Genomic DNA, 20,744 nt, shown 5'->3' with positions numbered 1-20,744 from the left:
TTGCTAAACTATTACCCTGATCAACTGCTTGTGACAATTTCTATATCTTTCATTTTATCTCCTTAGCTCACCATCCATTCATTTATCCATCCATTCATCCATCCATCCATCCATCCATCCATCCATCCATCCATCCATCCATCCTTGCATCTATCCTCTGTTCATAAGATATCATGCAGGTAAAAGGTAAACTCCAAAAGTAATTAAATATTATTTGTGGTATGCATATCTTAATTGCTCCCACATTGACCTGGGGGAAAAAGTACACATTCATAAATCACTATAAAGCAGTGATATGGGTACTTTTCCATTTAATCTCCCTCACCCCAAAAAACCTGTGGGATCTAAGTGTAGTTGTTACCACCATCATGTACTGGTGGTGTTAGTATTTATAAACACGAGACAGTAGAACTTTCTAAACTATGGGACCCAACTCTATATGGAATCATGTGATTGGGTGTGGGTTCAGCAATATCTCATAATAATAAAAGGCTTAAGATTATGCAGTGACCAAAAACTCAAACAATTGTGTGACAAATCCAGGCATTTCCAGCAGTGTTTGCTCATGTTGTATTGTTGAGACTCCACCACAGTACTGGCTCTGAACACACATGTGTATTTGCAGTACGTATGCTGTCACTTTGCGGTGTGCATGTCATGCAGTACCAGGGGATACTGCTTGAAATACATCAGCTCAGATACAAGACTCGAATGTTATTAACTGCAGTGTTTTTACTGAACATGTAAAGTTTCCTGCTGCTATGCAAATATAATGCTTTAATCATGGAAAACAAAGACAATATTTTCTTGCATAATTTTTCAGCACATAAGTATCACATTAGTATATTTTGTGGATTGCATTGTATTAGGATGGTTGAGTTAAAAATTTTCTAATTGAGGGGCTGAGGTGAGATTTATAAAGAATTTCATTTAATCAATACTAGTTTGGAATTAGTACAGAATTTCTAATAATATCTGAAAGTATGCTTATAGTAATATTTTATTTATGTTTTAATAAATAATGCTTGCCTGATAATCAGAGGGCAAAACTAAGCCACTAGAGGCCAGGTAGTGGTAGTACACACTTTTAATACCAGGATTCAGGAGACAGAGGCAGATGCATCTCTGTGAGTTCAAAGTCTCCCTCAACTACACAAGATCAATGAAGAAACAGATCCAGGTAGTGGTGACTCACACCCTAAATCCCAGTACTAGGGAGTCACATGCTGTTAATTCCAGCACTAAAGCAGAATATAAAATGGGAGAAGACAGACATTCAGGACTCAGTCTGCAATTGCCTAGTCTCGGCAGAGGTAAGACATTTCTAGTGGCTTGACTGTTTTGCTTTTCTAATCTTTAGCTTGAACCTTGGTTACTGTCTCTGAGTTTTTATTATTCATGCTACAGTTGCTAAATGTACTGCTATTTTATATTACATATTTATGCAAAGTAACACTCTCAGTATTGATAGTTCTGAATAAAAATATTGACGACCTATGGAAGCCATTAAAGATGCTCTGTGTTCCATATTTTCAAGTATTCAGCATAGATTCAATTATTTTAAAATGCATTTTCAATTTTTTAAAAATTATTTAATTATTTAAAAATAATATGTATGTATTATGTGTACATATGTACATGCATGACAAGTGTGTGAGTACAGGCATGGATACCGCCTTGTGGACGTCAGAGGATAACTCAGGGATTTCCCTTCCACCTTAATGGAGGCAGAATATCTTGATCATGTCAGTAATCGCCAGGTTGTTTGGGCTGTGAGCATATGAAGATGCTCTTTTCTTTTCTCTGCCTTCTATCTTGTCAGAGGAGCCCTCTGACTACAAAAGCTACGTCATCTGACTTTGTTTGGATTCTGGGGACTCAAACTCATTTCATTACACTAGTTCTGCAAGAACCTTACCTTCTGATCTGACACCCTACCACCAACAGCTAATTATTTTTAAAATATACTTATTTTATGTGTACAAGTGCTTTACCTGCATGTATAAGTGTGCGCCATGTGCATGCTGTGTGCCTTGGAGGTCAGAAGAGGGTTGAAATTCCCTTAAAACTGAAGTTATTAATGGTTACGTGGCCATATGGGTACTAGGAACTGAGCTTAGAACCTCTGTAAGAGCAAGGACTGTAAACTACTAAGCCATGACTCCAGCCCCCAAGTTTTAATTCTTTATGAGTAGATAATCACATCCTTCCCATAAGTTAAAAAATTTTCTCTTGTTTTTTAAAAGATAATGAAATCATGTATATACAAAGGAATTGATTTAACTAAACAATTTCTTACCAGTAAATGATTTATTACCAGTATTTGGTTGATTTCTATACAATTTTTTTTGTACATAACTGCCTAAAGTTATATAAAAGTTGTTTGGGTAGAAGGAATTGTGAGTATAAAAGCTTAATAAGCCCTGAATTAAGAGAGCATGCATTCATAAATATTAGGATTGTCAGAGAGCTAGCCTCATCTTCACCTAGCCTTGGATAATTTGGGTAGTACTACTTAGCATAATAAACTATGTTGTAAATGATCTCTGAGACTATTAAATCAAAACATAGCAAACAAGAACATTCCAGACAACTCAACAAAGTCTATTCTATTCTATGTCTGGCTAAGAAGAATAGCCTCATTTATTCACAAATGAGGTGCTATGCTATATTTTTCTCTAGAAACAATGTAACTGTGTTCACCAAACAAAATATCTTTATCCCCTTTTCCACTCGTTGACAGCATCACTTTTACAAATTCCGTTCAGGACTTGGCTTTCTTGAGTATGGCATGTGGTTAATAAAGAGTGACAGAATTTAAACAAACTTTTTTAGTATCTTGGGGTGTACTGATTGTTACTGTTTTGTATAAAATAAGTTGTTTTCTTAAGACTGGGCAAAAGTCTTATCCCTTTTATATAGCACTTCTGTCTTCTGTAACAACATTCACCTTGCTACTATTCTCAGCGTAGTGCTTGATAAATATTAATTCAAATTCAATTGAATTGTTTACGAGGGGTGGAGAAAAATGTGAGAATGCTGAAATTTAATATCTTTGGGCTTCCTACTGGAGATTAATCAAAACAAAAGTGTGATTTTTTTATATGACATATGGTTTCTTCCCCGAAAGGCAGATCCAAATGAAGGCAAGAGAAGGTGACATATTTACACAATGCATTTGGAACCTAGTAGCTAGAATTCTGTTTGTTTTTACACTGTTCTTTCTTTGCTTTCTCAACCTCACTGCTCAGAAACAGGGAATTTATCCTCTAACTGACAGGAATGGTGAGCCTGATTGGAAGGGTTTTCTGAGAGCTATACATAATAATGACTGCTATTCTGAAAACTGCAGAAGCTCCATCACACCCTTCCTCATTCCCGGGGGCACAGCATCCTCTAGATCTAAGCTGTCACTGGCATGTCACATCATCTCTGCAGCAACTCCAGCTGTTTTGATGGTGCTCAAGGCCTTTCTCTGTGAGTTGCACCCACAGACACATTAAGCTTTTCAAAGTTCATTCTTCTTAAGAGTTGAGGTAGCTGACCTAAATTCAGAACAAATATTGGATTACAATATCATGGTGTCCAAAGTCATGATGTGATTGTCTGTTGAGTTTTACTTTTTGATAAATATGTTCAAGTCCTAAGAAAACCAAAATTTTATACTGTTACTGTCATCACCTAACACTTTTCAGTCAGTGATCTTTAGTGACAGAACAATATGTAATGTCTTCATCATGAATTTGAAATTATGACTCTCCTTTAGATCTTTAGTCCCTTGTGCTTACTTTGATTTATCTTTTTGTGTATTCACTTCACTCTTAAAACTGGTAACAGCTAATACGCTGGGTTTATACAGTTCCTTCTCAAGGGTTACTGACCTGTTTTCCTTCACCTGAGATTTTCATGATGTGGTGTTTTGTATAAATACATGCCCTGGGACAATACTCATCAAAGTGTCCACTGTTGGGCAGTGATTGCTGGGTTGAGAGAGGTCAGCGTGAAAACCCAAAACCAAGAAAGGTGCTGTACTTGAGAGACAAAAATAAAACAGTAAAAATAAGTGAGATAATTTCAAAGAATGACAGTAAAACAAATATGACAAATGGTCCAGAAAAGCATGTTATAATGGAACCTGTGAATAGTTCTCAGCACATACCAACGGCTCATATTAAAGATGAGTTAGTTTGGCAAGAGAAGGGAAAACCAGGGAGGCTGGAATCTTCTACATGGGGAGAGTAAGAGAGGACCTGAAAAGGCTGATAAGGTAAAGTCAAGGAGAGCCATGAAAGTCATCATAGTTAAATGTCTTTTCAAAATATGAGGAATAGTTGGGGAATTATTTCATAGTAAGTGAAGAATGCTGCATTCTCATTTTCATGAGGACAGTAGAAGCAGAGAGATAAGTTTAGAAGTTAATAGGATAATCAAAGAGGAAGATACTGGCTTGAATGAAGTTCAAGATTAATTTTAGAAGCTGCCTGACAAAGCCTGTGAGTAACCAAACAGAAGAGAGCACTGACTTGGGAAAGTCATTTATTTTTATGGGACTGAATCTACTTTGTCATGTTCATCCTTACATGCTAAGGGGCTATCCCAGGACTGGCAACTGATAAATCCTCAAGAAATACCCACTGAATTAAACTGTTGAATGCATTTTTCTCTTAGAGTGAGAAGCCATTCAAATCCTTGGTAAGCAGTAAGACATGATTCTTGAACTATTTTTTTTTCATAGAAAATTAGATTTGCTAGGATTTTCTCCAAGAATATCACATATGAACAGGCTTTGAAATGCTGATCAGACTTGGGGCTATCTCCACTTTTAAAAGCAAAATATTTTGACTATAATTAACAAATCCTTGCATTTCTGCTACAGAGCTAGAAAAGGGGAGATAAATATCATATACTATTTCTGTTATACATTTGGGGGGTTATTATTGAAGAATCTTGGTTATATTGAGACTACCAACAAAATATACTTAGGAACTACAAAAAATCTGAGTTCCATAATATAAATCAATGTTCTCAAGCTCTTGCTGAAAAATGTGAAGTACTCTATGAAAGGAAGATCAGTCTAGTGATTCATGACCTAGAAAGGTTAACTATAAGTGATAACATTATACCTTGTCGATGACAAGTCAGTACTCTTGAGCCGAATACTAAAATTACTCATTATTCATTGAACACATATTTATAGGGGATCCACTTCTCAGCACTAGACCTTGGTTTCCTATGATGAATAAATCACACACATGGTGCAATAAGCGCTATTGGATAATGACAGGGCCTTAAGATCTAACAAGAAGTCACTAAAGTTTGTTTCATGTGTATGTTAGAGTATCTTTTTTGTTATGTGAAATGCTTACAACCTTTTAAAACGTACACAGTGGAATTTTCTTTTAAAAGTTTTAAAGAATGAAGTTATTCTGTATGCCAGAAAATGGATCATCATAGTAACTAAATTAAGACAGTCGCAGAAAGACAAATTCACATGTTTTCCACTATTTGTTGGTCCTGGATTTTATATAGTTACATAAAGTTATACACAAACAGATATGAAAATATAAACAAAACTGTCTAGTTGGAGTGGGAGAGATGAGAAGGGAAAGTGTATGTGGGGGATAGGGAGAATGGGTTCAAAGTATTCTAAGAAGCTTAATGCACTTTCAAAAGAAAGTGATTATCTTTGAAACCTCAGCATTTACAAAGTAACACAACAATTGTATACTTACAGGAAACAATCTTAAATTATTATTTTGCTAAATGACCATAATATCTGATCACATTCTAATAAGGAATTCTATTCATAGATCCATGAAGCTCTCACTTTACATCTGAGAAACTCCTTTTTGCAGTTGCTGGCATTTAAGAACTAGACTCTCAGTCAGTCTAGGTACAGAGGACATGGGTCCATAGAGAGTTCAGACACAAATGGGACTTGTATATCATACTTCCTCCTCTGTTCAGGGAACACCAAGTAACAGAGGGCTGAAAGGTTATAAAAGTCAGAGGGTGGGGATGATCAGGACACGACTTCGAGACATGACATGATTATTGCACTCATGAGCTCATAGCAGGTATGGTTGGCTATATAAGATCTGCACAGAACACATTCCAGCAGGCATAGGGCAAGAGCTGACAAGGTTCCACCTATACCCAAGGAACTATTGGTAGTTGTTGGCTGCTTGGAGAGGAAAATCAGTTTTCTCAAGTGGTGTTGTCCCTGGTAGGTTTACAATGTATGAGTATATGAGCATTATCAATCAGATTTGGTGAGATACATAAGCAAGAGAATAGACTATGTACTTGGGGCATGGGGCCAGGATGCTAGAGGTTAGAGGAGTTTGAAGAAATGAGTAGAGAGTGAGTAAGATAAAAATACATTGTATTCAAGTATCAAATACTGTGTGGTGCCCAGTCCTAACTGAGATGTTTGCTATATAACCACTATACTGAAGGCTCAGGGAAAATCACAGAAAAATGGGAAGAAAGATTGCAAAAACTCAGAGGACCAGGGTATCTTCTTCTAGATAGAATTCTACAGATATAACAGGGAAAACGATCCCATGAAATCTCAACAGTATGTTTGCCTGAACAAGATTGGCATGATGTCAACAGGAGTTGACAAGCCACCATGAAAAGAAAAATCCCTCTTGGTTCCACATCTAGATGAAAAGGTCAATGACTGCCGAGAGAGGGAAAAATCAATCACTTCCAGGGAAGGGAAGTGATAGTGATAGAGAGTGCAAAGGCTGTTTAATTAAAAGTGGATAGCCTGGGATACATATATATCTGAGCAAAATAAATGGACTCAATAGGTTGGACATGCAAGTGTGCATATATGCATATGTATTTATGTATATACACATATATTCATATGTAAAACAAGTAACAATAATCACTAAAGAAGAAATCATTAATTCATGAAGGAGGGGACATGGGAAGAATTGGAAGGAGAGGGAGATGCATGAGTATTGTAGATGAAGTGCTCATGTATGAACTTCTCAAAAAATAAAATTATTAAATAAAATAGAAATTTTATTTTAACATATTTAATAATTTAAATACAATAGCAAAACTATTTTATTTAAAAATAGAAAAGAAAAGAATTGGTTTACAAAACTGGTATATAAACCCTGAAACTGTATGCCTCTTTCTCCCCTGGTTCTATGTTACCAGATGCTACTGTGAGAAAACAAGATTATCTTGAGATCATAAAAGATAAAAGATTGTATCCTGGGAGAGCATAGCAAGAGGAGCTACCCTTTGGCTTCGATAGTCCATTATTCCTATAATATCTTCACCTATATAGTCTTTATGTTTTCCTTTCCTTTATTTTGATTTCTATAATTCCATTGATAAATTCTATTTGGGCTTACAAGTGCACACAAAAGATGAAAAGTCTTCAGGAAGAATGTGAATAATATTGTTGATTAACCTGCTAGTAGGAGTTTCTCAAACTTCATATGCTAAGATATTTACAAATGAGGAGATGATAGCTTAGATCTGGGTCAAATGAACTTAAAGGTGGTTGTGGAAAAGTAGAGAAAGGTCTAACCTTGGGGCACAAGGAAATGGGGGAGGTTTGTGATACCACAGTAAGAATTGAGTATTTGAGGATGTGGGTAATGAATGTGAAGACACAGTTATATGACAGAAATATCTTGAAGAAAAGTTTGCTGAGGGGAAGTTGTGTGGAAGGAAGGAAAGCATTCCTTTTCCATGTTAACAGGAAGCTTCCAGCTCTATTTCTTATTGAATGTTACCTCCTTTTGTTGGACTCTGTGAAAGACTTTTATGGTCTATCTAGGGATGTACATGATAACTTTCAGAGAAATATTTGTGGAAAATGCATTTTGAGTTCTAAACAATCTACTTATAGGTAACTTTGAATAAAATAGTCCATGGAGGACTAATTTTATAACTAAAGTTTAAAGTTAAAATCTAGTGTAGATGTGTTTCTGAATCAGAAAATTAGCCATGCTATGATTGTTTGGCCTGTTCTTGAATCTCAAAGAAAAACAGCTAGGGTTACTTGTAGATTTGAAAAGATAGTAAAATACTAATTGAATAATAGTCATTGCTTATTTTCTGTTGATAAGTCTGTGATTTTTTTTGTAGTTTCCCCATTGAAAGTCTAAAATTTTTATGAATGCTTAATAAATATCTCAATGTATATATTAATATCTTAATATCATGATGTAGTGGTCATCATGAAATTTAAATTTATATTAGGAAGTTGTAGTTTTAGTTATAGATGAGAGAAGGCAGCCTGTAAATTAGAATCTCAATCATAAAGAAACTAAAAGTCATTTTTTTCTATTTCTACAAAATCGAGGGAGAAAAGCAGATATGGATTTGTAAAATATGGCAGCTAGATTTCAGAATTATATTGAAGAACTTAAAATGGATCTGAATATAACATAACTTAAGCCTATCAAGCTTATTATCAAACTTGGGATTTTTTTTCTTTTTAAACATTTTGGTAAGGTTTTCATGAACACTATCTATGTTACTTACCATGAACATGCGTTTACATGAAGACAAGAAAATTTAAAGTTGTATGGGCTTGTATTTTGGGAAGAATATGCATTGAAATATAACAGTATTGCACTGGGAAGGATGTGTAGAATATATCTATGTATGTTTTCAAAGAACTCATTACTTAGTTCTGTTAATCCAGAACTTCCTATATAATTGAAACCTAAAAGGAAGACCACATGGGAGTACAGATAGGTACAAAGAATACGTCTATTTACAAGTATAATTTTATATTATATGTCAATTAATAAGTACACCAGTCAGAATGTCTAAGATTAAGAAAATTGATGGGGGCCCACATCATTCCTGACCACATTTGAAACAAATAGAGCCTTGGCCCTGGCTGCCCTGGAGAGGTGAGTGCTTGGGTTTCCTGATGGAGGGCAAAGATCTCTTTTCCCTAGCCACCTGAGGCACATCCTGTGCCTCAACCACACTCAGAAAAGACCCAGAGATCTGAAAGCAGCCTCCTCACACCTGCAACCATCCCCCACCACATCTCTGACCACTGATGCCATGGTCCTAATTGCCCCTGGAGAGGTGTATGTCTGGGTTTCCAGCTAAAAGACTCTGCTCTTGAGACCTGAGTCCAAATCCTGTGCCCCACCCCAACCACCAAACACAGAGACCCTGGAACAGCCATGTAACATCTGAAATCCTCCCCCACTGTACCTAAAACCACTGGAGTTTTGGCCCTGACTGCACCTGAAGAGGAATACCCAAAGATCCATCAGCAACTACCAGAGGAATGACCCACCTGCACCAGAAGGAAGAGTGACCACCTAAGTCACAGGCCCCACCTATACCAACTGGAAGAAAAGAGACCACCTGAAAGACATAGCCCAGCTGCAACCCTTGGAGGAAGAGATGTATAGACACCAACACAAGAATACATTCAACAACCAATAAATCAATATGGCAACACCTGAACCTAGTGGTCGTATGTTGCAGGAGGGGGCTGCTTGTTCATCCTGGTCACCCAGATAGCTTAGCCCCAAAATAATCTCACAGAAACTATATTAATTAAATCACTGCTTGGCCCATTAGCTCTAACTTCTTATTGGCTAACTGTTACATATTAGTTTAACCCATTTCTATTAATCTGTATATCACCATGAGGTCATGCCCTACCAGCAAATTCTCAGCAAATCTATCTCTGGTATTGGGTCCATGGTGTCTCTCTCTGACTTTTCCTCTTTTTCCCAACATGCCATTTAGTTTTCCCCACCTACCTAAGTTTTGCCCTATCAACAGACCCAAAGCAGTTTCTTTATTAACCAATGAAAGCAACACAAAGACAGAAGGACCTCCTACACCAGCCCTAGAAAAAGAAGACCTGAACATCCTAACTCAGAAGAAGCAGAAGAAAATATTCTTAAATATAACTTTATGAAGACAATAGAAACACTTAAAGAGGAAATGAAAAATTCCCTCAAAGAAATGAAGGAAAAGATAAACAAAAATTGGAGGAAATCAATAGATCTCTTAAAGAAAACCAATCAAACAGGTGAAGCAAACAATTCAAATGGTTCAAGAAATAGAAAATTAAAATAGAGACAATAAAGAACACACAAACCAAGGGAAATCTGGAAATGAAAAGAAACTATGGATGAGAGCATAACATTACAAGAGATGGAAGAGAAAATCTCAGGAGTTAAAGAGGTAACAGATTTATTGGTCAAAGAAAATGCTAAAGCCAACAAATACTTAACACAAAACATCTAGAAAATCTGGGACATCATGAAATAACCAAACCTAAGAATAATAGGGATAGAAGGAGAAGAATTCTAGCTCAAAGGCACAGAAAATATATTCCACAAAATCATAGAAGAAAACTTTCCCAACCTAAAGAATAACATTCCTGGGGCTGGAGAGATGGCTCAGAGGTTAAGAGCACTTACTGCTCTTCCAGAGGTCCTGAGTTTAATTCCCAGCAACCACATGGTGGCTCACAGCCATCTGAAATGATATCTGGTGCTTTCTTCTGGTGTGCAGGCATACATGGAATGTTGTATACACAACAAATAAATAAATCTTTAAAAAAAGAACATGCCTGTGAAGGTACAAGAAGCCTACAGAACACCAAAGAGACTGAACTCCTGTTTATAGAGGTTTCTGTCCCACCCAATCCCACAGCTGTTCATCCACAAAGAAACACACAGAGGCCTATATTAATTATAAACTGGTTTGTCTATTAGCTCAGGATTCTTATTAACTCTTATATTTTAAATTAGCCCATAATTCTTGTCCGTGTTAGTCATGTGGCTTGGTAACTTTTATCAGTGAGGAATTCTTATCTTGCTTCCTCTGTGTTGACTGCAGAACTTTTCCTCATCCCAGAATTTTCCTACTCTGGTCACCCCTCCTAAACTTTCTGCCTGGCTACTGGCCAATCAGCATTTTATTAAACCAGTACAACTTATAAAACTTTACAGTGTATAAGACCACTGTCCCACAGCAGATCCCCCCAAAACTGCTTACTATATAATAATCAAAACACTAAACATACACAATAAAGAAAGAATATTAAGAATTGCAAAGGAAAAAGGCCAAGCAGCATATAAAGGCAAGCCTATCAGAATTATACCTGATTCTCAATAGAAACTCTGAAATCCAGAAGGTACTGGCCAGATGTGCTGCAGACACTAAGAAACCACAGATGCAAGACCAGACTACTAAACCCAGCAAAGCTTTCAATCAATATAGATAGAGAAAACAAGATATTCCACGATAAAACCAGATTTCACAATACCTATACTCAAATCCAGCCTTATAGAAAGTACTAAAAGCAAAACTTTACCCCAAGGGAGTTAGGGGCACCCATGAAAATGGAGGCAACAGATAGCCTCACACCAGCAAACCCCAAAGAAGGGAAACACAAAAACACTACCACTGAAAAATGACAGGAATTAGCAATCACAGGTCATTAATATCTCTTAATATCAATGGATTCAATTCACCTACAAAAAAGTACATGTTAATAGAATGGATACAAACCAGGACCCACCCTTTTACTGTACACACTTCAACCCAACAAAAGACATTGCCTCAGAGTAAAGAGTTGGAAAAAGATTTTCCAATCAAATGAACCTAAGAAACAAGTGGGTGTAGCAATCTTAATATCCAATAAAATAGATAACTAAAATCAATCAAAAGAGATAGAGAAGGAAACTTCATACTCATCACAGGGAAAATCCATCAAGATGAAGTCTCAATTCTGAATATCTATGTCTCAAATACAAGAGCACCCATGTATGCAAAAGAATCATTACTAAAGCTTAAACCTCACAACAAACCCCATACACTAATAGTGGGAGACTTCAGCACCCCATTCTCACCAATGGATAGGTCTGGCCACATACTAGGTAGCAAAAGAAAACTTTAACAGATACAAAAATAATTGTAGTAACCCTCTGTTTCTTATCAGATCACTATGGCTTAAACTTAGAATTAAACAACAACACTCATTCCAGAAAGTGTACAAACTTATGGAAATTGAACAATACTCAACTGAATCACTCCTGGGTTATGGAAGAAATAAAGAAGTTAAAGACTTCCTAGAATTCCATGAAAATGAATACACAACATTCCCAAACCTATGGAACACTATAAAAGCAGTGCTAAGGGGAAAGTTTATAGCACCAGGAGTCTATATAAAGAAAATGGAGAAATCTCACATGAGCAACTTAACACATTTGAAAGCTCTAGAACAATAAGAAGCAGACTCATCTAGTAAGAGCAGATGACAGGAAATAATAAAATTGAGGGCTGAAATCAATAAAATCAAAAAGCAAACAATACAAAGAATCAATGAAACACAGAGCTGGTTCTTCAAGAAAATCAATAAACTATATAAACACTTATCCAAGTTAACCAAAAGGCAGAGAGAGAATACCCAAAATAAGAAAACCAGATATGAAAAGGGGGACCTAACAACAGACATTATAAAAATCTAAAGAATCATAAGGTAATCCTTTAAAACCTTTACTTGACAAAATTGGAAAATCTTAAAAGAAATTGATAATTTTCTGGATAAGTACCACATACCAAAATTAAATCAAGACCAGATAAACAATTTAAATAGATATACAGCCCTTAAGAAAATAGAAACAGTCATCAAAAGTCCCCCAACCAAAAAAAGTTCAAGGTCGGATGGTCTCAGTGCATAATTCTACCAGAACATCAAAGAAGAGCTAATACCTATACTCTTCAAATTGTTTCAAACAATTTGAAACAACAGAAACAGAAGGACCATTGCCAAACTCTTTTTACAAGGCTATAGTTACTCTGATACACAGGGTGCATCAGATTTCTTCAGGTGTTATGTGTCTGGTAGTTTTACCAACAGTAAACAATCAGCCCTAATATATCTATACCTAGGAAACAATAATTGGACTCAGTAGCCTATATATATATATAAGGTTTTCAAAGTAATAATTACAGAAGAGGTCGCAAATTCAAGAGGGAATGAGGATGACTCAGTAGGCATTGGAAAAGGATGGTAATGATATAGTATTACAGAACTCATACATGAAATTCTCAAGAAAATTAAAATTAAAACAATCAGCAAAATTCTTCCATGTAAAAGGAGAAATAAAAATCACAGTAGTAAAGGCCAATTTTATGAAACAGGATGAATAATACTACATATGACAACACTAAAATTTTAATGAGACATATTTGGGATATTAGCTATTAATACATTAATATTTAGTTAGAAAATTAAAAAATCAGACAAGTATGTAAATGATACAATGAAATCCATTATTTTGTATAAATTAAAAAGTATATAAATTCACCCAGGAACCTAAGATAAAAAGAAGGCTAAGAAAATAAAGATCTACTCCATCTAAAAGAAAATAAACGGTGAAGATTTTTTTCCCATTCAGTAGGCTGCCTTTTTGTCTTATTGACTGTGTCCTTTTCTTTACAGAAGCTTCTCAGTTTCAGGAGGTCCCATTTATTGATTGATGCTCTTATTGTCTGTGCTACTGGGGTTCTACTTAGGAAGTGGTCTCCTGTGCTTATGTCTTGTAGACTACTTCCCACTTTCTCTTCTATCAGGTTCAAAGTGGTTGGATTAATGTTGATGTCTTTAATCCATTTGGACTTGAGTTTTGTGCATGGCGACAGATATGGATCTATTTTCATTCTTCTACAGATTGACATCCAGTTATGCCAGCACCATTTGTTGAAGATGCTTTCTTTTTTCCATTGTATCATTTTTGCTTGTATGGAGTTAGCAAGAAACCTGGCTCTAGAAAAATGCCCAAGAACCCACAGGGAGGAACCCAGCTGAGACCCTAAGTAATAGAGGAGAGGGTGTCTGAACTGACCTTACCCTGTAGTCAGATGGATGAATATCTTAAATATCACCATAGAACCTTCATCCAACAACAGATGGGAACAGAGGCAATGACCCACATTGGAGCACTGGACTGAGTTCCCAAGATCCAGTTGAAGAGTGGAGGGAGTGAGAGTATGAGCAAGGAATTCAAGACCATGAGGGGGTCATCCACTGAGGCAGTTTGTTTGAGTTAATGGTAGCTCACCAACTCCAACTGGTCTGGGAGTGAATAAGCATGAGAACAACCAAGCCTCTCTGAAGGGGGTTGACAGCTGGGGCAGACTGAGGGGTCACTGATAGTGACCCTGGGATGTGTCTCTACTTGCATATACTGGCTTCGTGGGATCCTATTCTCTTTGGATGTAAACCTTACTCAACCTAGACATAGTAGAGAGGGCCTTGGACTTTCCACAGGGCAGGGTGTACGTCACTTTCTTAGGGTTGGAGGGGAGGGGAGGAGGGTCTGTAGAGGGAAAGGGAGGGGACTGCGAGGAGGGGAGGTAGTGGGAATTTGGATTGGTTTTTTTTTAAGTAATAAAAAAGGAAAAAAACCCAAAGCAATCAATCCTAAAAAAAAAAAAAGAAAGAAAAGAAAAGAGAAAAGAAATGGAACCAGAAAAGTCAAGTGCTGTGGGACAATGGTCTTGTACCCTGTAAAGATTTGTTGGTTGTGTTGGTTTAACAAAATGCTGATTGGCCAGTAGCCAGTAAGGACATATAGGTGGGGTAACCAGCATAGGAGAATTCCTGGAAGAGAAAAGGTTCAGTCTGTAGTCATCACCCAGACACAGAGGAAGCAAGATGAGAATGCCTCGCTGATAAAAGGTACCAAGCCATATAACTGACACAGACAAGAATTATGAGTTAACATAAGATGTAAGAATTAGTTAATAAGGAGCCTGAGCAAATGGGCCAGCCAGTTTATAATTAATGTAGACCTTTGTGTGTTTCTTTGGGACTGAACGGCTGTGGGACTGGGCAGAACAGAAACCTCTGTCAATAGTCAAGCCTGCCTTGTATGGATTCTAGTACACCATTCTTTCCCAAATTTAAATAATTATTGTCACAGTTACTTTAGGTTGTTTTTATTGCTAAGTTGGAACAGATATGCCAAATAATAACAATGCTCTGCATTAAGTTTCACCTATTTCCTTTTAAAATTAATTAAGATGAGATTCAACTATAACTTTCATGGTTTGAAGCATTTATTAGTCTGTAAGTACAATTTTTTTCACTGTTGAACATAAAATGACTATGATACAGATTAATTTCATTCTTTTGCCTCTGCATGAATATAACCAGGCACACACAATTTTCAAGAAAAGTATGCTAATAAAATTCAGCTCTCATTATTAATAAATAACTAGCATAAGGTAAAATGCCATCTTTACTAGATTTATAATTTGAGGATATAAATATTTAAAAGATCCCTTTAATTTTTTAAATTAATATTTGCTTTGCATTTGTTCAAGGAGCACTTCAAATGACTCACATTGCTTTTGAAATGCTGATATGAGTGCATATGCATTATTAAATACTCATATTCCTGAGGTATATTTAGGTCTTTTTCATAGTAGAAAACAAAACCATTGATAAAAAAGGGAAGAAAAGAATTGGAAAACAATTATGAAATTTTTAGGAATGCATTCTGAAATATATAAGAATACTATTTTAGAAGACATTGTTGGTACTGCATTATATGCATGATGTCCTTCTATGTATTCTAAGTATGTTATTTAATAATATAGTATATGTAATAACTTTAAGAATTGAAATTAGAAAGATGATTTTCAGGAGCTGATATAAGTAGGTAAAACTGGCTAATTGACACTGAGTTTTAGTTATATTGTTTTATATTTCTACCTAAAATTACAATAAAGAAATATTTAAAATAAAGGCATATGCAAATTATATGAAATTATAACATTATGCTTCTTAAGGTGATAATGGTCCCTGATATGGGATTTTCTTCTGTATACTGAGATTACCATTAATGAATAAAGAACTGCTTTGAGCCTATAGCAGAGCAAGGCGGGACGGAGCAGAGCTAGGTGGGGAGGACTGGACTGAATGCTGGGAGAAAAAGGGGCAGAGTCAGAGAGATGCCATGGAGTCCAGCTGGAGACAGATGCCAGAACTGTAGCTGGTAAGCCACAGCCACATGGCCATACACAGATTACTAGAAATGGGTTAAATTAATATGTAAGAGTTAGTCAATAAGAAGCTAGAGTTAATGACCCAAGCAGTGATTTAATTAATTTCTTTGCGATTATTTCAGGTCTAATCTAGCTGGGCAGCTGGGAACCAACAAGCAGCCTTCTCCAATAGAACCCCCCCCCCCGAGCCATAGACTATCTAACAAAATATTCAGTACTAAACATGAGAAACCTTTTTCCAAGTTGTCATTCTAGGGTCTCCCAGAGGTTTTTTAGAACACTGTAAGCTATCTGTGTTGCCCTGGTTGCCTCCCTTGAAGCTGAAGGTGAGTCCTTTTGCTGAAGACATCATGTGCTTCTGAAATGGTCGAGAATTAGAACTGGATCTGACCCCAAAGCCTCCTTCTCCAGGACTGGCTTTCACAGTATTGGAAGGTGATATACAAGCTGCTAAGAGAGGAAAGTGTCAGTAGTCTTACCAGCTGTGAGGCCCATGGACCACCATGGCAATCATGGACAAGACTGTGCACTAGAGGAACACTATTGGTACTTAAATCACGGTTGTCACAAACAGGTGTCTAAATGGACTTACAGCTCACTCAGCAGGAGGGAAATCCTACTTGGTCCTGTAAACCTAGCTTACTATCTGTGGCTAGTGTCTAGTGAGATCATGGATCTTAGAGGGACATCTACAACTGCCGCTTTCCCAAATCAGCATAATTTTAATTGCATTTTAAATACTTATCCTTATGTTCACAGGAAAGCGTATCAAAGAAGCTTCATATTGGAACAGATGGAGCTCATTACAGAAATCCATGATTGACCAAAATGTAGAGACCCACTGATGTGAGGTACTTAGTTCCAGTTGGGACATACACACTGCAACCCCTACACCTATGGCTCAGGGAACCTAGTGGAAGAGAGGGCAGAAAGATTGTAATGGCCAGATGACTAGTCAGTCTGCTGTGAGATTATGTCTTACAAAAAAGAAGTTACACATACGTTATAAAATGTAAGTTGTAAGGTTTAGATACTGACAGTTTTCATTCAGTTTCTACAAATCTTATTTATGAAATCCATCTGTGTCACGGAAGAGATACTGTGTAGGGGTGATGATTAAGAATACACTTAATTATCACGAGTTTATTCCATTGCCAAAGGCAGAAAACCCCGTGACATCATGCTTCTGGGTAGTGAGAGTTAGGGTTTCCCCACTAAGGTGTAATACATTGTATTTTAAAACCTAAAGCACATGTAGTACCACACACACCCAATTCTCTTTCTTCACACCCACCTGAACTCTTGACCAAGCATCCCACTGGCAATATGTATCAGGAAAAATGTCCCCAAGAATCCAATAGCATTAGATTTATGAATTTGGAGCCAGTCAGCCAGCCAGCTACTGGCAGTGGAAGTGGGTTGCAATCTTGTACTTAGTTGTGCTACAACTCCTTCATAATAAAATAGCAAATTGAAGTGATTTTCAGACAGTGTGGGAGACCGAAGGGAAATGTTTCTGCCTCCAGTAAGCACAGAAGGCTATTAATGAGCCATGTCTGGCTCCCCCACCACGTAGTACATTCAGCGACTGCCTGCTTTCTGTGCTCACGGAAGCTGTGATTATCAAATTCTAAAGCAGTGGTTGGAAAAATGACTGAGCTTTTCAGAATTTATGGGATATATATATGTATTCTTATATAGTTTATTTGTGGCTGGGAAGGAGAATTGAGTGCCCACTGTTGATGCAGGCTTATACAGCACACTTTGAGCTCCTGGAGAAGAGTTATGATACCAAAGAGGAAACAGGACGTTATGGAAAAGAAAGATGTTTTAATCCTCCTACCTCAGATTTTGAATTGCTGAAATTACAGATATGAACATTCATGCCCAGATTCTTCTTGTATTTTAACCATGTAAGTTCTTTTTTTTTATTTTGAAGAAAATTTCAGCATGCTTATAGACTTAGTATTTCTAATATTTTCTTTAAAAAGCATTTTGATTTATACATCTATTACAATTTGCTGTCTTTAAATTATTAATTTTCCATTTGGAATTTATTCATTGTACCTAGTACTGGGCTACATAAAGACAGTTTCTTACATTTTATATTGAATTATCACTCATACTCCCTCTTGCCCTCTCCTTTTCCCCTTTTCTCCTCTCATCAGTTCAATTTCCCCATAGACAGCTTCGTATTGACTTTATGTCATATATACATATATGATTTTATGCATCGTTGTAAAAATCTAGGCCACAAAAGTTTAAATAAGAATGTTCCCCATAGGCTCATATATTTGAATATTTAGTTACCAGGTTATGGAACTACTTGAAAGGATTTGAAGGATAAAGAGGTGTGGCCTTGTAGGAGGAAGTGTGTTGCTAGGAGTGGGCTATGAGGCATCAAAAGTCCATGTAAGTTCAGAGTCTCTCTCTGACTATGAATCAGGATGTAGTCCTCAGCTTATTCTCCAGCATCTGCCTGCATGCTGCCATAATTCCTGCCAGGAGGGTAATGGACTAAACCTCCAAAACTGTAAGCAAGTCACCAATTAAATGCTTCCTCTTAAAATAGTTGCCTTGGTCTTGGTGCCTCTTAACAGTAATAGAACAGTGAATAAGATACCATATGAGAGAAAAATATGATATTTTTCATTCTGAGATGACAATGAGTTCAATATGAGTACCTTAAGCTGTAGCCAATTGCTTGCAAATAACATAGTTCATTCTTGTCTATAACTGATAAAGCTCAACTGGCTCTACTCACCACATTTTAGCTGTTCCTTTTTTGACAGACACATAGCTTGGTTTTATTACCGAGCTCTATTGAACAGTTCTACAATAAACACTGATGTGCAAATATCTAGATTGAGTTGGAGTCTGAAGGACTCCTTCAGACTCCAACTCAATATAGTATAGAGTGGGGTTAGATGGTGGTTCTATTTTCAGGTTTTTGATTAACCTCATATTGATTTTCACAGTGGCTGGATAAATTTATGTTCATACCAACAGTGTTTGAGGGGTTAGCTTCTGTCTACATCCTTCCCATCATTTGCTATTTGTTTTCTTTATAAATGCTATTATGACTAGGATGAGATGGAATCTTAAGGTAGCATTTATTGGTATTTCTTCAATGGCTAAGAATAATAGGTTTATTGGTCATTTGTAATTCAACTTTTGAGAACCATTTCTTCTTTTATTTAGCCCATTTATTAAATAGGTCATTTAATTTTACGATCTTTTAGTGTTCTTTGTATACTTCAATGATATAATTTTTACTTTAGTGAAACATGCACGTTTTGAGGCAATATCTACTACATGAAGAGTTGATTCCCTCTTACAAGGAGAATCAAATACCAGTTCAATGAAGAAACCTCACAGCATAGAAACACATCACTTTTGGAGTCATGAAGATTTATGTGTGGATCTTTTCTCGTAAACTCTACAACAGTCAATAAAGTTCTTTTAACAACCTTAGGAGGTAGGTATTCTTTACAATGCCATTATTTGCAGGGACCAGAAGACGAAGGAAAGCTGCCAGCATCCCTAAGGACCCACAGCCAGTAGGAGGCAGAGTGAGAATGAACAGACACAGCCATCCAGATTTTCATAGCAGTATTAATGGGGCCAGCACTAATAAAAGCTTTGCTTCATCCTAGATTGTCAGTTACCTATTTGGTGTATCAGTAGAGCAGAAAAATACTAGTTTTGAAATGTTAACTCATGACATATACCATTTACAAACATGTGATATAGGATGTCATGCCTTTTAATTACTGATTCTTTGTACATACTATTATTTGTTCCTTGTTCAGTAGACTAAAAAGTATATCTTAAACTAACATTTTCCCACTTAACTTTCTTTATCAGCCATTTGCTCCAAATTTTACAAGTAATTTAAATTGAAAGTCTGTTCGTTATTTGCTGCTATATTTTGCTTTGGGTAGTGTTCTAAAAAATGTAAAACAACCTATGCCAAACATTATGAGATAATGAGTCATTTTGAAACATCTGATAAAAATATGTTTGGGACAAAAATAATGAAAAGACATAAGTGTATGTGTATTTCAAGTACACATACATACTTGAAATACACATACACTTATGTATGTGTATCTTGAAGTAGCCAAGATAAATTACTCTAAAATAATTTATAGCATTTACAGGTAAAACTTAAAGGTAGAATGTTCTGAAGTGGGCACAGCCGAGAACAAACAGCTCACGCCCCCAGCCCATGACTTTCATTTTGGTTTAAAGACCACACTTGGTCAAGAGACGGTGCTGTGGATGTAGTTTCTATTTATGACAACCCAAAGATGCTGCTGAATTCAGCTTCAGGGATTGAATCTGAACATCAAGTGAGCTCACAAGACAGATACATTGTCACCACCAACATTGAGAGCAGTCGGAAGAAGAGGACAATAATCAAGCAAAATAAGTACAAATAAAAACAAGGGAAATAGACAAGATGTGAACAGAAAATGTTCAAATGGCACGGGACAGAAAATGAGGTGGAAATATAAAGAAAGACAACACATTCTAAATGGAAAAGTCTCAGCCATTTCATAAGCACAGATAATACTTAGGTCATTTATTGGATACATTAAAAAGTTCATCGGCATTCATATACATCACCTTTCCTGAGGATAAAAACATTGGCTTCAGTGAATATTTTCATATTTCATTCATCTGCCACTCTCAAT

At 36.4% G+C, this 20,744-nt stretch overlaps 1 protein-coding gene across 2 annotated transcripts in view; it reads right to left on the bottom strand.

Annotated features, from left to right (window-relative positions):
- The window catches only part of Epha6 (EPH receptor A6), a 917,499-nt gene that overhangs the window by 155,085 nt on the left and 741,670 nt on the right, over positions 1 to 20,744 (bottom strand). The gene's annotated exons all lie outside the window — the stretch shown is intronic.

The sequence above is a fragment of the Myodes glareolus genome, chromosome 2 (genome assembly GCF_982192425.1).
Source record: "Myodes glareolus chromosome 2, mMyoGla1.1, whole genome shotgun sequence".
Lineage (NCBI taxonomy): Eukaryota > Metazoa > Chordata > Mammalia > Rodentia > Cricetidae > Myodes > Myodes glareolus.
This window is presented reverse-complemented; position numbering and strand designations above follow the sequence as displayed.